Here is a 17,507-nt window from a genome sequence, read left to right on the forward strand (position 1 = left end):
GCCCAAAGTGGCCCATAAAAATCAGCTTCGCAATAAAGGAACCCTAATATCGCGTACTTTTCGTCCCGCTAGGGGGCAACGCAACATCCTTCTTGTTAAAGTAATTGTTTCATTGTACAGATTGGGTCTCCATTGCCATTTGAATATTGGCCCCGATCGTTGTGAGTAAAAAATTCCACGGCCGAGAGTGACAAAATGGAGTATATCCAGACTTTTTCGTGGGTGGATTATGTTGTGTTTGTGTTGATGCTGGCTATAAGTGCCCTCGTGGGGGTATATTGGGGGTTCTTCAAGAAGCAGACGAACCAGAGTGATTATTTACTTGGGGGTAGGAACATGAAGGTCATACCTGTCGCCATGTCGCTAGTCGCAAGGTGAGTAAACCTAACTAGAAGAAGTCTAGTAAGTCTGGAAGAAACGCTCTTAGCAGCATGACTGTCTGTTTGTACAGTTTCTTTTGTTGTTTCTAATAAATATAGTTTAGTTTTTTATAAGTTTGTATAAAATATAAGTACCTGGATGACCGAGCTTTGCTCGGTACCTATAGCAAACCCTCATTGACTTCGTGTTACTTAATAACGCCATCTGCTGGTCGTTAAAACAATTAGTTGCTAACAAAATAGTATTATTATTCGCCAATAGATGTCAGGAAGAGTCATATTTTTCAGTTTATCGATTATCGATTAAACACGAATAAAAAGACATTTTCTGAAAATGATTCCTAGCTAGATCGGTTTATCGCCCCCGAAACCCCCTATATTATTACTAAATTTCATGAAAATTGTTGGAGCCGATTCTGAGATTCCAATTATACATACATACATATATATATATATATATATATATATATATATATATATATATATATATACAGGGTGTAACAAAAATAAGTGATAATACTTTAGGGTGTGTATGTGTTCCTTGTAAAGTGTTCACTGTGAAAGTAGTAGCGCTGAAAGACCAAATTTTTTTTCTATTTTGTATGGGGAAACTCGTGACGCTCGGGCCCTTGCCCATACAAAAGTGAAAAAAAATGTTCGTCTTTCAGAGCTGCTACTTTCACAGTGAACTCTCTACAAGGAACACGTACACACCCTAAAGTATTATCACTTATTTTTGTTACACACTACTGTATATATAAGTACATAATATATATATATAATATATATACTTATATATACTTATATATAATATTGTCCTTTCCCGGTACTCATCATATTATGCGAGCTTGCCTAATTTGTAATGACGCGCCCCACCACTTCACTAGTTGATAATAATTGATACGAGTATAAATAAAAAATGTTGTACTGTGAATACGTTGTACGAGGGAGGGGCGCGTCATTTTAAGTTAGGTACATGCTCTACTATAGGCTATATAATATACACTAAACTTGGTACTTACTACTAATATATATTCTGTGACTAAACATCAAAATCGGTTTATCGGTTTGAGCGTGAAGAAGTTGCCCGCAACTTCTTTGTCATAAAATAAGTTTTATCGTAGATAATATATTTTTCCGTGACAAAACTTCCCGGGACTCAAAGTATTAACACTGATTAGCGGCCGTAGGCGTCCCTAGGCCTAGGTATGCTTTCACTAAGATTATAGAACTAAGTAAAGAGTTTCAACTTCTCTGCTATAATTGCAATAGTAATATTATTACAAAGTTGGAGTCTGGAGATTATGTTTTTTTTTTTAACGCGCTAACGATTTTAGAGGTGTCCGAGAGAAGGACTTATTATGTGTCTATTAAAGCTGCGCGTCCACTGGATCGGAATCGGAGCGTACGGAGCGTCGTCATTTACGAAATTCCGATGGGGTGCGTCCACTGCATTCGCATTCGGCATCGGCAATTTAGTTATTTTTAGTCCGTCATAGTCTTACGTGCATTTTCATTATGGAGAATAGTGACGAGGATATAGTTGTAAGTAATTAGATGTATTATATCAGAAGAGGAAAAGAGAAACAAGAGGAAACTAAATTCATTATTTTTATTTGCCCAATTTCATCCCAAATATTATTGTCTCTCCTCAGTTGGTTATTATAATGTTGATGTTTTAGATTGTAAAGTTCTTCATATTTTTCCACTAAAGTAATTAAAATATCGTCATTCATCGTGAATAAGTATTTATGTATAGCCGTCGCGTCGTCGTAAACACGTCAGAGCTTGAAACCATCGGAATCCGAATGACGCGTTCACTGCGGATGACGTCATCGGCATAAATTCCGGTCTCAGCCGCAGAAATGCCGATCCAGTGCACGCAGTACCATACAAATCAATACAAAGCAACAAATCCGTACGCTCCGTACACTCTAATTCCGATCCAGTGCACGCGCAGCTTAAATGCTACATTTTAGCGCGAACGTGTACGATACCCGCGAGTTTTAATAATATTAGGAACTGATAATAAATAATAATACATCGTTCTTTTACAGTTTCGTCTCTGGGATCACACTTCTTGGATCTCCCACTGAGGTGTACATGAACGGAACTCAGTATGGATACATCATGGGCGGTATTCTGCTAATGTCCATCTTCATGACCCAAGTCTACCTGCCAGTGTTCCATGGACTTAAACTCACGTCCAATTATGAGGTTTGTTTACACAGAAAATTGTCGTGTGTATGAAACCACGGTAAAAGTGAAATTTTTCTTCGCATTACCTCGAAGGACGGACGATAAAGTTTTAAGAGGATGTAATAAAAGTTGAATAAACTCATAAACATAATATTATGTCGCATCCGGTCGGTCGCGAGAAAATGTCTTTAAAGTAGGCACTGAGTGAATCGATCTTAGCGCACTCTGTCTCTGTGGCCACATAGCTGTATAGTGTATAGCTATTTTAGGCAAATATGTAGCTCCGTAGTTAATATCGTAACTGCGAAAGTGTGTCTGTCTGCTTGTCCGTCTGTCTGTTTGCCTGTTACCTCTTCACGCTCAAACTGCTGGACCGATTTTGCTGAAATTTGGTATGGGGGTTCTTTGAGTGCCGGGAAAGGGCATAGAATACTTTTTATCCTAGAAAAATGTACGGTTCCCGCGCGATAAACGAATTTTGGCGGAGTTGCGGGCATCATCTAGTAGTTATAACGGCGCGGATCCACCGCAGCGCACGAAGAGACTACGCACGTGCGTCAAGCTTCGCTTTGCAAGAAAATATGTGACTGTGTCCACTGCAACCCACGGACACGCTACGTATGAATTGACTCACGTGGCTTGCTCGAATATCAAATATCAAATATCAAATATCAAAGTGTAATGCGTCGAGATAGCGACCGGTCGTGCTCCGCGTTACACGCGCAGCAAAAGTAATATTTTTGCGAATCGCGCGGCACATTGCCGCTGCACGTGACCATGGCGCTCGTGGCCAACGAGTTGCTGGCGTTTATCCAGCACGCCATCGACACTATGGACGAGGTCAGCATCATGCAGATCTGCAAGTCCTCCTTCTCCAGCGAGGAGATTTGCAAGGGCAAGCAGCTGCTATACGAGACGCTCGGACAGAGCGCGAATATGCCGTCGCGACGAAGAGACGGAACGGAAAGGAGCGTGCAGGACATCATCTCCCTGCTGAAGCAGACGGATCCTGATGAGGTGCCGGCTTTTGTGGCAAAGGAGCTCCACAAGCTGCCACCCGTCACATTGGACCACGTCGACGTCGTCAGCCTACTGAAGGACATCAGGTTCCTGAAGGAGGAGCTGGCCGGAGTTCGAGGTAGATTGCAGGCATCAGAGTCTACGATCAGTGACTTACGTATTGAATTATCGCAATTAAAAAGTGGTAATTCAATATGTAGGTCACCTGATGCTGATGCCGCATTCGTCACTACTCGTCGTGGCGCGCAAGCGAGCACGTTTAGCCCGTCAGCATTATCATCGGACGGGTCAACGAACACCGCCGCTGCCGCCCCCGCCCCCGCTCCCCTCCCGGTTGCGCCGACCCTGAGTCCTCAGGCGACTCAGTAAAACTTTGCGACTGTTGCTGGTCGCCCCGCACCTCCCCCGCGGGCGAAAACTAATGGGGCGAATGAGAGCCGCAAGGCTTCGAAGAGTCGCGAGACTGAGAGCCGCAAGGCTACGAAGAGCCGCAAGGTGGAATCTTCTCGGCTTGGCAAGGACGAAGGCAGGAGGTGCGATGAGGAGGGCTTCATACTGGTGGAGAGGAGGAAGAAGCCCGCCGCCCGCAACCATCGCGGCACCGCACCATATGTACCTGAGCTGCGTCTGCGGAGCGAGGTCCCCGCGACGCCCCTGTACATATCCCGCCTGCACTGGTCCATGGAGGTCCAGGATGTCGTGGACTACATCCAGAAGAAGACGACACTGCGCCTGAGGGTCGAGCGTCTGCAGTCTCGCCACAAGGTTAACTTTAGCTCCTTTGTGGTGAGAGTACCGACGAATCTTCTGTCGACTTTCGAGGCGCCGGAGTTCTGGCCGATGGATGTAGTCTATCGGAGGTTCCGGGGGAGACTCCGGAACGAAGCGAGTCACGTCGCCGGCAAAATGTGACAGTGTTAGTTTTTAAGTATATATAAAATATGTATGTTAGTTTTAAGGTATTTATTATATAATTATATGTATGTTAGATTTAAGGTATTTGTTATATGGGCCTCTGATGCCTGAATTAAATGATTTGATTTGATTTGATTTGATTTGAATATGGTGCACACGTAGCTCAACGCTGGCCACGCTACGCATGCTGTGCACGGGATACACAGAAGCTAAGAGGATAACTACGTAACAACAATTATTGTGTATAGTCTGTTCACTAGGAAATGTCCAACACATCTAAAACAATAGCAAAACATTATCCTTCCTCGAGTGGAATCTGGACATTTCCTAGTGAACAGACCGCCCATGACTATTAACAATGTCGGATGTGCAAAATCGTCATTTTTGTTTTATTTCATAAAATATGTCCTTATAACCAAGGCTATCATGAGCTGAAAAGAAAAAATCTATATTATGGGTAGTTTCTGAAATAGCCACATTAAAAATGTCGTATATTACTAAGGTAGCCCGCTAACAATGTCGGATAGTCACTACCTACGTTATTAACGGAACGCGGAAGCGAGTAAGAGCGCAAGATGTGCCACATCCGACTATGTTAACGGAGGAAATGGACATCGCGCTGTCACTTGTTTTTTTGCTACCGTAGTTATATTTTTTTACTTTTCGACGCCATTTTCGATGTCTATAAGATCAGCACGGCCAATTAAAACTTGGTACTCAACGAAATGAAGAAAAATATAGTAAAAGGCAAAAAATGCTGATGGTAATAATTTATGTCCAAAGCCAACGCTAGTGCGGAAAATGGTATTTACTATTCTTTATAATATTTTTTAAATATTTTTAACAGTATAGCTTATGTTTTATTGCTTTAGATTTGATTATGAGATGAATTCTTAACTTCATCAACATTAATTTCTCGTAGGTAACTTAAAATTGTAGGATGTACCACATCCAACGTTCTTAACCGGTTTTTCAAATGTGTAAAATGTCGGTAGTACCACATACGACATTTTTAATCGGTTTTATAAATGGTTAAATTGTCGGTAGTGCCACTTCTGACATTGTTATGTGGTATATAAATTGGTAAAATGTCGGTAGTACTAAATCATAATCATTTCATTTACTTTTCTTATTGATTAAATGGCGCTTGTAGTTTGTACCTTGTTAGGCTTTAAAATGGGTAACTTTTGTGCGAAAATTAGGTTTTTGTTATCACATGTCATACATAATGAATTAATATAATTTTTTATTTATTTATCGTATTTTTCATGGTTTTGCGATTTGGTGACTAGTAGCCGCAATAAAGCCAGACTTTCTTGGCATTTTGCTATTAAGCAGGTAGGCTACAAACATAAAGATTTACTCAAATTATGTAAAAGTGACATAATTCACAAAAATAATATCTAAAATGCTATTTAAAATACCACAATGGATCAGAGAAAATCTCGGATAAAGAAGACTGCTTTTGAATAATTAATCTAATAAATACTAATCCCAATTTTTTATGTAAACAAAGGCTGTGGTGGTACTAAGTGTCCTAAAATGTAGAAATTTTTAAGAACTACTTGACTCCGCGAACTTCGTTTCATGGGCCTGCAAAACAGTCAGTCCTTCGTCAGTACTTTCTGTATTCCCCACACATTTAGGCACTATCATCTCTCCAGCATATTTGGAAGATCTAGATGAGATCGATAGCCGGTCGTTCGACTTGCAAATATAATATTTTCCATTACACATTCATGGTAGCCGCCGCCGTTGCTGCGTCGGCGCGGGCGCCTTATTTTGAGCTTTAATCAAACTGTCCTTCTAAAATATTTGGCTCATGGTAATAATTTAAAGGACAATTCAATTTTTCACATAATTCCAATTAATATTTTGATATTTATGTAGGTAAGGCTTAATAACGAATATGCAAAAAAAGACACGCTAGAAGGAGATGATTTGAAGTAAATTTTTTAATGAAAGTAATGGTTATTATTCGTTAACCATAAAAGATAGACATAAGCTGCCCTGGGCTTTTTTGTAGATAATGATGAGTACTATAAACATGTATAACATTATTTTGATGTATCATCATTATTCTTCGTAGCGGAAGCGAAATAATGAAATTTTTGGCAAATTTTTACCACTTTGGGTTATATTTTTGCTATTTTCGGTTGGATCCCTAATATTTTTCAGAATAATACATAGCCTGTGTTCTTTGCTAATGATGTAGCTTTCCAAAAGTAAAATAATTTTTAAAATTAGTTCAGTAGTTATTGAGCCCATTCAATACAAAGAAACATACGAATAAAACAAACTTTTTCTCTTTATAATTAATATATATATTTTTATTTTGTTTAGGTAATTTAAGTTATGCTATCAAAAAGTCAACAAAATAGTGTTGGTAATAGTTTTTAATTTCAATGTTTTAAGTAAGTTTTCATTTCGAATGAAAATTTGATTTTCCGAATTATTTAAATCATAAGAAATGTTTTGTATTTTCATACGTACATTGTTTTTACGTTTTATTTGACAGAAGTCCATAAAACTATTTTTTTTTCTTTAAATTGTTGTCGTTTTTGTTGGTAATTTCTACATGCGACATATTTTTAAATTAACAATTATCACTTAACAATGTAGTATATGCCACTTCCGACAAGCAATCATCGATTTGCTACAAGCAACAATGTCGGTTCTGGCACTTCCGACAAATCAGCATTACTCGTACCCCATTAAAAAGGTCAGTGACTTATCTCATATTTAGGCATAAAATACGAGATACTCATAATAACATATCAAACGTAAATAACTTTTATAGTATTACCCTGAAATTTCATGATCCTACTTGAAATAAGTAAAAAGTTATGCACAATTTAGACTTTGAATCGCTCTCCTTAAAGTTGTCGTTTTTCACATCCGTTTTTTTTTTTAATGAAATAAGGGGGCAAACGAGCAAACGGGTCACCTGATGGAAAGCAACTTCCATCGCCCATGGACACTCGCAGCATCAGAAGAGCTGCAAGTGCGTTGCCGACCTTTTAAGAGGGAATAGGGTAATAGGGGAGGGTAGGGAAGGGAAGGGAAGGGAATAGTTGAGGGTAGGGAAGGGAATAGGGTAGGGGTTAGGGGATTGGGCCTCCGGTAAACTCACTCACTCGGCGAAACACAGCGCAAGCGCTGTTTCACGCCGGTTTTCTGTGAGAACGTGGTATTTATCCGGTCGAGCCGGCCCATTCGTGCCGAAGCATGGCTCTCCCACGTATAAAAATTTACAAACGTATTCCCACGTATATAAAAATACAAACACGTTAATCATTCGTGATTAACGTGTTTGTATAGCGTGTGTTGCAGTGAAAATGTTGCCTCACGTAGCCAAATAAATAAATCCGTGTACCACGTGGCCGTGCACAGCGTGCGCCGCGGTGGATATACTACAAAAGCTAATTGATAATTGCTACGGAGTCTACGGACCAACTATAGTGCTACGGCCTACGACGCCGCGCTACGAGCAAACGAATGCTACGTTAATATTATGCGTCAGAAGACCCATAATTGAGTGGATTTCAACAACTTGCATTTTTTATATAATTTTGGTGGAAATTTTTGTTTCCACCAAAATTGGGGATAAGGTGTTTACGGGAAACTGTTACGACAACCACTACCTAAACGAGTTAGCTTGTGACAGAATGAAGCGAATGGTGTACTTTTTATGCTTCAAGAATCAATGGTATTTTGGAAAAATAATGTTTTACACACCCTCTTACCCACCAAAATTGGAATTTGCGAGAAAAATAATCTTAAAAATAACTAAGTGTACTAAAGTTATAACTTATAGCACATTAACTTAACTATAAACAAACCAAAACTCTACTGAGTACTGATATTCAAAATAACAACATGATATTATTGCCACAAGTAGGATAATTTAAGTACACCAAAATTGCATAAAATCGCGGGTTTTGTGATAAAACGGTTTTCTTTCATTTCTGGCTGGAAACTGGTACGACCCAGCCCACAGCCACCTCCTAAAATGGTTAGCGTGTGGCTGAAAGAATTAAATGGCGTATTTTTTATGCTTAAGGGATCAATGGTATTTTGTATAAACAACGTTTCGTAAATCCCACCAAAATTTAAAAATTCTCTGCGACAGACCTAAACTGTGTCATAAAAACTCAACTACAGAAGTTAGTACAGTAAAATTCATATATAATGAAGAGTCAACTATATAGAACGACTACATAAAAATAAAAATATAATCCAGAATCAAGTTTTCTGTTAATCGGTCTAGATATTGAGTAAAATAGTTCGGCGACAAGCCGCCAAAATTGGAAATCGCCTATTTATGTTTATTTAATAATAAATGAATTATGAATTATGAATAAGGATAGACCCAAATTATAAGCGTTATGTTTTACTTTTAAAATCAAAAACGAAAACGATATCTTGAAAAAATAAGATAGTTTTCAGCCTTGCCGCGCACATAAGCGGTTTGGGCAATCCAGTCAATTATTATTGTAATGTTTTTCAGCTCGATAAATAATATCAATCTTCTTTTATTATATAAAAACGGCCAAGTGCGAGTGAGACTCTCGCACGAAGGGGTCCGTATTTATTGACATCGAGGAATAAGTAGGCAATGCTTCTTATATTTTATAAATTCGAGTTGATTGAATTAAGGGTAAACTGCGGTTTATGATAACACAAGTATTTACTCTTTTCACTTTTGTTTAGGTACTTATATCAATTTTTTAGTCTCTGCATCTTAAGTTTATTCTTTCAGTACTTATCCCTGAGATTCGACAATAAGGTGCGACTGTTTGGATCCATCCTTTTTGTTCTGACATTGGTAAGTGTTGAGTTATAACTTACATGATCTACTTTTGCAGTATTCTGAGTCTATGATATTAATACATAACATTCGAGCTACGATTCGATCCGAATCCTATGAAACAGTAAAATCGTATTTTTTGAAACGTCAAATTTAAAATTTCCAATAATTTATAAACATTACATAAATTTATTTTCTCAGATTGGCTGGCTTCCTATCGTGATATACGGTCCAGCTTTGGCATTTAATCAAGGTAAGTTACATTGTTTTCACTATATAGATTTTATAATTTGAACGAATTGTCAGAGGATTTAATATTGAACGAGCGAGATGACACCTTCTCTATTTTAACCGACTTTATAATAATGAGGAGGTTTTACATTCAACAGTTAATTTATTTTATTTTTATTCTTCTAGTGACTGGTGTAAATGTCCACGTCATAACACCGATAGTATGTTTGGTCTGCATCTTCTATACAAGCGCAGTAAGTAGATACTCATTCTGATATTATCTTATAGATTATAATATTCTTTTCCTTTTTAAAAACAATTGGAATGAAATTGATCAAGTTGTCCTTATTTTAGAACCCTAATGATTAATGAGTTATGGTTGTAGTAAAATTATATACACTTTAAGAGTTAGCTGCACCAACTTACATGCCTTATCTATAACAAAATGTGAAATCAACTGTCAAATCGATATATTTAACGATTATGTGGATATTGTTATGGTTATTACTAAAATTAACCTTAACTGTAGCTATAATGACGCCTGTGGTGCAACCTACTGTAACCCACTCTAAGTGTAGGTACTAGGTACACCACATAACAACAGACTGACGTACACAAAACATTCTTCGTGATTACGTACACAAAACATCAAAAAAGCTTTTAAAATAATTAGTAAAGTTAATACTAATCACAGCTTACTGCGTTATCGATCAAATACTCCTTATATCCTAAGATCCGACCGTAAAATCCTGCATGAATCGTTTTTTTCGATCAAATATATTTTAAAATAATCTTTAGAACGTATAGAATGGATTAATTTTGGGTTGCCCTTTTAAAAGTAGCCGCAAGTACCTCTAATTGAGCAAAATGAAAGCCCGTAATACAAACTTGCGTGTATTCAATAGAAAAATAAGAACTAAGAAGGAATGACATTGAGGAATGGCAGGACAGTACGCATAAAAATAAAAACGCCTGTTAAATAAAAATAGCAATCTTGCGGGTTCTCGATGTCCTCAAATTCTGCCAGGCATAATTCTGGTAGGCATAATATAGTTAAACTCTTACCTCCATTTCCAGGGCGGTCTGCAAGCAGTTGTATGGACTGACGTGATACAGATCACCGCCATGTTGGGTGCGATGATGCTGGTGGCCATCAGGGGCACATTCGACGTCGGCGGCTTCGGCGTCGTGTGGCAGAGGAACATGGACACCGGCCGGATTGAGCTGCCGGAGTAAGGCTTCTTATAGACGAACGGCACTTGTCGACGGCACTCGCCGACTGCTGCCGTCGGCATGTAGATGTCACAGTCATCTAGTTCAATCTGCGATTCGATTGAATGACTAGCGCATTCATTGAATGACACCATTCAATTGAACGACTCAGCCGAACGTCGATTGAACGATCGTCACTTAACGTCCGACTTGTTAGCGATTTGTAACATAGCCCTTTGAAGAGAGCGGATATGAAGTCAGTCAGGTAATTGAACTTATTTCACTTTTTTCCCACTGCGCTAGTAGTCACTTAAACAAACATGGCGTCAAACAGCTCGCGCAGCTGATAGCACTGAGTTGATATTTTGTCTATTAAATTTACTTTGTAGTTCTTTAAATGTAAATAAATAATATGACAGCGTGGATTTACCTATTACTACCACGTCAACAGCTAGTTCAAAAAATGATAGCTTCCCATTTAACGATTTCACCATATTATGACTTCTAGTCAAAATGTTAAACGTCACAGTCAACGTCTTGACGAGTTGTCCTTTAGTCATTCAATTGAATGACTAAAGGACAACAATCATTCAATGAATGCGCTAGCTAGTTATTCAATCGAATCGCAGATTAAACCAGATGACTGCGACATATCTACGGCTGTTGCGACGCGTGCCGTCAAGTGCCGTTCGTCTGTAAGCGCTAAAAGTGAATAACTTCAGAGGATAGGGCTCTTAGATTATTCTAAGCAATCTAGTACTTTAGTCTAGCAAATGCATTTTTTTCCTTTGAAAGAGACAAATTATGGCAATTTACAATAGTACTGATTTGTAAATGATCAGCAACTGTACTTTAACTCGTTAATTGTCTAGTTTCTACAAGTATGGCTTTAATTATTTGGGGAATAAAACTGTCTCGAATTTGAGGAATTCTTGGCGCCCAATTCTTATACTCAAATCGATTTGAATATGCTTCTCGTGCAATCGAACGATAAGATACACGAAAAAGTTTTTTTGACTAGTTGAAAAATTTTGCTCTTATTAAAATAAGATTTCTTTCAGTTGGGACTGGAATCCGACAACTCGTCATACGTTTTGGAACTTGGTGTTTGGGGGGATCGTATACTGGCTCCAAGCGAACTCTGTCAATCAAACGATGGTACAACGGTACCTGGCCATACCGACACTCAGAGGCGCAAAATGGTAAGTTCCATTAATATTTTTACGTCCGTTTCCTGCGAATTATCCTTACGCCAAATTCAAATTCTTTAAATTATATTATAATTCTTTTAATTATAATAATCTAAATAACCTAATGTTGTATAATCCCGTGCTAAGCGCCATTACCGACTTCCGAACCTGATTTTTTTTTATATTCATCTGTATATATAATATACTTTTATTTACTTGAGTTTTCTGCGCGTGATCCTTATGTCATCTATCTATATATTAATACGTGAGCCAAAAACTTTGTATCCCTTTTGACGAAAAATGGGGAAACGTAGGTGAATGAAATTTTGCACAGTTATAGTTTATATGGTGAAGGAGTGCATCGAGCTAATATTATTTTGAAATTATGCTTTTATCATACATACTAAGTCCCAAAGACAAGAGTTGAAAAAATATTATGATAATGTCAATATTTTCTTACAAAATATAGGTAGCAGTCCTAATGTTGTTAAAACTAAGGTCGAATTTCGACTATTGGGCGATCTTTAGTAAGCATAAAAGTCCTATCGGAGGTGTAAAAGCTCTGAAGGACTTGTAGAAGTCGTTATTACGGACAGCTAAATAATTATTACCCAAGTTTAAAGATATTTCCACTGAAGTATAATAGGGTTGTTGAGGAAGTGATTATGAGGAAGAGGAGGAGGAAGAGGAATTGTCACGCGCAAATTTAGAGGATGCGGATGAGGAAGAGGATATTTTTTTTGAGGAAGAGGATGCGGATGAGGAAGCGGAAGAGGAAGTACGTCCATATAGTACAGCGTCCCAATGTGGGCGATAACGCCCCCTTGTGGGCGCTGAAGGTCTAAAGGGGGGCAGTGTGGGACTCAGAAAAAATGGCGGCGTTTTGTAGAGGGTGGGTGGGCAAAAAATTTGTGGCAAAAGCCCCTTAATTTAAATTAGGAAAAGAAAGTAGGTGAAACATGGGGGCGCTAAAACATATTTTGTTCTCAAAGTGGGCAGTGGATAAAAAAGTCTGGGAACCCCTGATATAGCACTACACTTCGGTCTCATTTCGATTTTCGATAAAAGAATTCAAATTATTAGATTATCGCACTGCGTGCGTAGCTGCGTACACGCGTAAACAAAACAACGCTTGCTATATTATGTCAATAAAATTAAAACAAACAAGTAGGTCACGCTCGCCCGTTCGGTCCGGCATCGCGCTCTGGCGTGTGCGTTGCCATGATTGGATACGCGACGCGCATGCGCAGTGAAATTCCTCATAAATTCCTCCTAATTTTTGTATTTTTATTTTTGAGGATGCGGTAACGGTTGAGGAACCCAAAATATTGCGGAACTTCCTCATTATGAGGAAGAGGAAGAGGAATCCTCAGCAACCCTAAAGTATAACTTGTAGAGTCGATATTATGTCGATATCGATCTTTGTATGACCAAATTTTCTACAGTAGGTACTATGTCTTATAGTTTCGGAGAAAACATGCTGTGAAATACTTACTGACGGACAGACAGACATGATGGTATAAAGGTACTGATTTTTTGTTTTTTGGCTACGAAACCCTAAAATCACAAGGTTATAATAATAATAATAATAATAAATATAGGTACTTTATTGTGCACACGTTAAGAAGAAAATTACAACATTTATTAACTAATACAGTGTACTACAATGGCGGCCTTATTACTAATTAGTAATTTCTTCCAGGCAACCACAGGTAAAGGACAGAATATTATTGAATTATTATTATGAGTGTGCAATATTATAGTAGATAAGATGACTTTATTTTAATGATACATACACAAATACATACATACCAACATTAATATAATACACATATAAATAGGTACCTACTTAATAACATAAAAAGTAAGTACAGAAACAAATTTAGAGGTTGGAACTTATAACTAAAAATAATAACTTGATGATCAATGTTGAATATTAATTATAATAGGATGAATGTCAATTTATATAGGTTGGGTATTATCACTACGAGCAGCATCTTAAGCCGATAATGTGTATTGTGTAGCCGTCATTCTTATATGGGTTGGTAGTGAATTCCACAGCCTTATTCCCGTAGTAGCAAAAGAAGAGCTATAGCATTTAGTTTGTTGCACAGGCACGTCTAAAAGGCGATTTGAAGCAGAACGTAACTCTTTCTCTGCTTGTCGAAACGAAAAGTTATCCTTTAAATAAGACGGCAGATACTGATTATGTATGATGGAGAACACAAGTGGCAGAATGCGAGCATCACGTCGAAGACGAATTGGTAGCCACTTGAGTTTCCTACGGTATTCGGATACATGGTCGAACTTCCTAAGGCCGAAAATAAATCTTATGGCAAGGTTGTTAAAGTAAAAAATATTTTCAGGGCAGTTTTCATATTCTGTATGGGGATGTGCGTACTGTACTGCTTATGTTTGTACTGCGGACTTCTTATTTTCGCTCGTTTCCACGACTGCGATCCGCTGCAGACCAAGGTAATTGAGATTTCTACTTTCTGATAATTTCATTACATGTATTATTAAAAAATGCTGCCTTTGAAACTTAAGGGTAAGGTCACATTGCAACTTGACGGGACGATGCAATGGATTTTGAAATGACTCTTTCAAAGCTGAATCTTATCTCTTTATCCACCATACAAGAAAATAAATCAATATCCTCAATGGTACAAAAGTTATCAGATGTTGCTCTCTTATTAATGTAATAAGAAATAACTCATGAATGATCAAGAAATGCAAAAGTACCACTATTTTTAGCAGCTCAATTTCGTTACGTTGCTGTAATGTTTTTATGTTTTCAGCTGATAAAAGCAAAGGATCAATTACTGCCACTCCTAGTAATGGATGTTCTTGGGAAGATTCCCGGTCTACCTGGCATATTCTTTGCCGGCATATTCAGTGCAGCTCTTAGGTAAGCAATAAGCATATCTTATGAAATCTGGAAAAGGAAGGACTTGGAAGTTAACGTTTGAGCAACGAAGCCAAAAATATAACTAGCCGAAGAATTTGCAGGATCTGCTTTTTTTGATTTAGGCCAACTCAGCTAAACACATTAATGTTGCACGTAATTCTAAATCCAAATGAATAGCTGAAGTTCTGTGATCCTACTTTGACTTCTAGAAGATAACAGTTTCTGGTTTCTGCTATAATAGGAGTGTCTGAACCAGGGGGCTTTCAACTGAGTAACAACTGAATCAAAATTTTGGAAGATTTTTACAAAATTTTGATTCAGTTGCTACAATATTTTAGTTAACCTATAAGTACGTCTTATTATTATGATAAAGTTGAACGAGAAAATCTTTTGAGCTTCTGTCTCGATTTTATGTAATTTGCCACAGATATGGTGTAGACCAGGGGAAAAGACATTTATTAAGCTCCTTATTTGCGGGAATATATTGTACGATTCCTGCTAATCCGGGTGGAGCCGTGCGGGACGTCTAGCTAAGTCATAAAATGATTAAAATGAAAACCAAGTGCATGTAATATCGTAAAAGCTAGTGTAATTACGACTCTTTGTTTTAGTTCTCTATCAACGAGTCTGAATTCTATGTCCGCAGTTGTTTTGGAAGATTTTTACAAGCCATTTTTTAAGAGGGAGCTCACAGATAGCCAAACGAATTGGCTGCTCAAAAGCGTTGTGGTTATTCTTGGAGTTTTGTGCTTAGGTAATTAGAAGTATAACTCTTTTACTTATCAGTTATCACAAGCTGCATCAATTTCGGTTTTAATATATTTAATTAATACAAGATGATTTTTAAGAACATAGCAATGGTGCCAATAATTGAACAATTTTCTGGAATTTTTGTCCCGATTTTACCAGTATTTGTTTTTAACTGTTTATCATAATGTAAGGCTTATCTTTTAATAACTCAAATAATCAGAAAGATAACAAGCCATTTAGATAATGAAATATTAAGTGTAACTTTTATTGAATTAAGTAAGTAATTAAAAAAAAACAATGCGATTGGCACTAAAAAAACTACAATTTATAGACAGCAAGAACACTATTCTGTGAATTCAACATTTTTGATTGTAGGTCTCGTTTTTATCGTTGAAAAGATGGGAACCATTCTGCAGTTGACTATGACGTTAGAAGCAATGACGATGGGACCACAATTTGGGGTTTTCTCGCTGGGAATCTTGATGCCTTGGGTGGATTCACTGGTACATTTTTATTTTCGATACTAAAGTATTCATCTCTACGGTAAATTCAAAATATCGTTAAGATTGTTTACATACCTTCCCTCCACCAAATGTACCCAAGAGCAATTGCTAAAATCTTTTTATGAAGTCATGAACTTTTTAGGCGCTTCTTGAGTTTTTCAAAGTTTACATCATTTTATTACGTCTGAAATAATTATTTATTAGGTATTATTCTATTACTTAAGCAATTAGGATTAATGTGATTATTCTTCAGGGTGCTCTAGCTGGTGGGGTTTAGCCCTCATGTCGTGGTGGTGTCTATCAGCCCAGCTGGCTATTGTCAACGGTCACATCGTACATCCTCACAAACCTTTTACCACCGAAGGTTGTACCTATAACTTCACAGTGGATACAACGAGACCCGTTGAAAGGTAAGTCAATGAAAATAGCAGTTATGTTTGTTTCAAGTGCCTAGCTGTGTGTGGCATCTTAGCTTTTGGTTTTGCCCCTGCTCCATCTGCGTGTTTAGGTGTTAAATAGCACGTTAATCTTCTGTCTGTAAAAATGAAGTAGAATCTATAAATATTTTTTACCATATTATGTATACAAGGATTATGATTTTTTATTTTATTTTAGGGAAGAAGTTAATCCTATACTCCATGTGTCATACATGTGGTACACGCTATCTGGAGCACTCATTACAATAATAGTTGGGAATATAGTGTCGAAGCTGAACAGGTTACGTGGCAAAGCATACGTGCCACCTCCATCTAAATTACTGGCACCACAATTAAGAAGATTATACAAAGAACCACCTCACCCCACAGAAGAATTGTACATTAAAGCTTATGATGATAATAAGGTAAGTTGCGAAGAAATTGATAATACAAGGTTAGAAAATAATAATAACAAAATCGTTGATTATGTTGAAATGGGTGAAATAATTATTAGTAGTAATAGTCCTATCGATTTGAAGCTATAAAGCTAGCTAGCTAAAAAAAAAGATAAAGATGTTGATGATAAGAATACAATTAAAAATGGACCATGAAATACACCGGCAGAGATCATTATGGCTTATGTACGGAAAAGATATGGATAGCGGAAAAGAAATTAAGCTTTGTTTGGTATGTTGATAAAGAATTCGTGTGTGATAATTCTGCAATGATAAGATATAAGTCCAGAAATATCGAATTTCAATTATCGATGAAATATTGTATTGTGTTGCTGAGGTTGCAGCTATACTCATATTACTAAGTAGGTTTAATTTGAGTTACTTCTGAACCGTATATTCTGTTACAGGATGTAAAATCAACGAACTCAACATCGATACCAATGAAATACATCACAGAGAGTATAGAAGGAAGCTGAGAAATATAAATAAAATATAAAAAAATTATGTGTTTTTGTTTT

The 17,507-nt window shown here is 37.4% G+C and overlaps 1 pseudogene; it reads left to right on the top strand.

The window, feature by feature from the left end:
- The first annotated feature begins 152 nt into the window (after positions 1-152).
- On the top strand, positions 153-17,497 carry LOC121730195 (annotated as a pseudogene).
- Positions 17,498-17,507: the final 10 nt, after the last annotated feature.

Source organism: Aricia agestis, chromosome 9, assembly GCF_905147365.1.
Source record: "Aricia agestis chromosome 9, ilAriAges1.1, whole genome shotgun sequence".
NCBI lineage: Eukaryota > Metazoa > Arthropoda > Insecta > Lepidoptera > Lycaenidae > Aricia > Aricia agestis.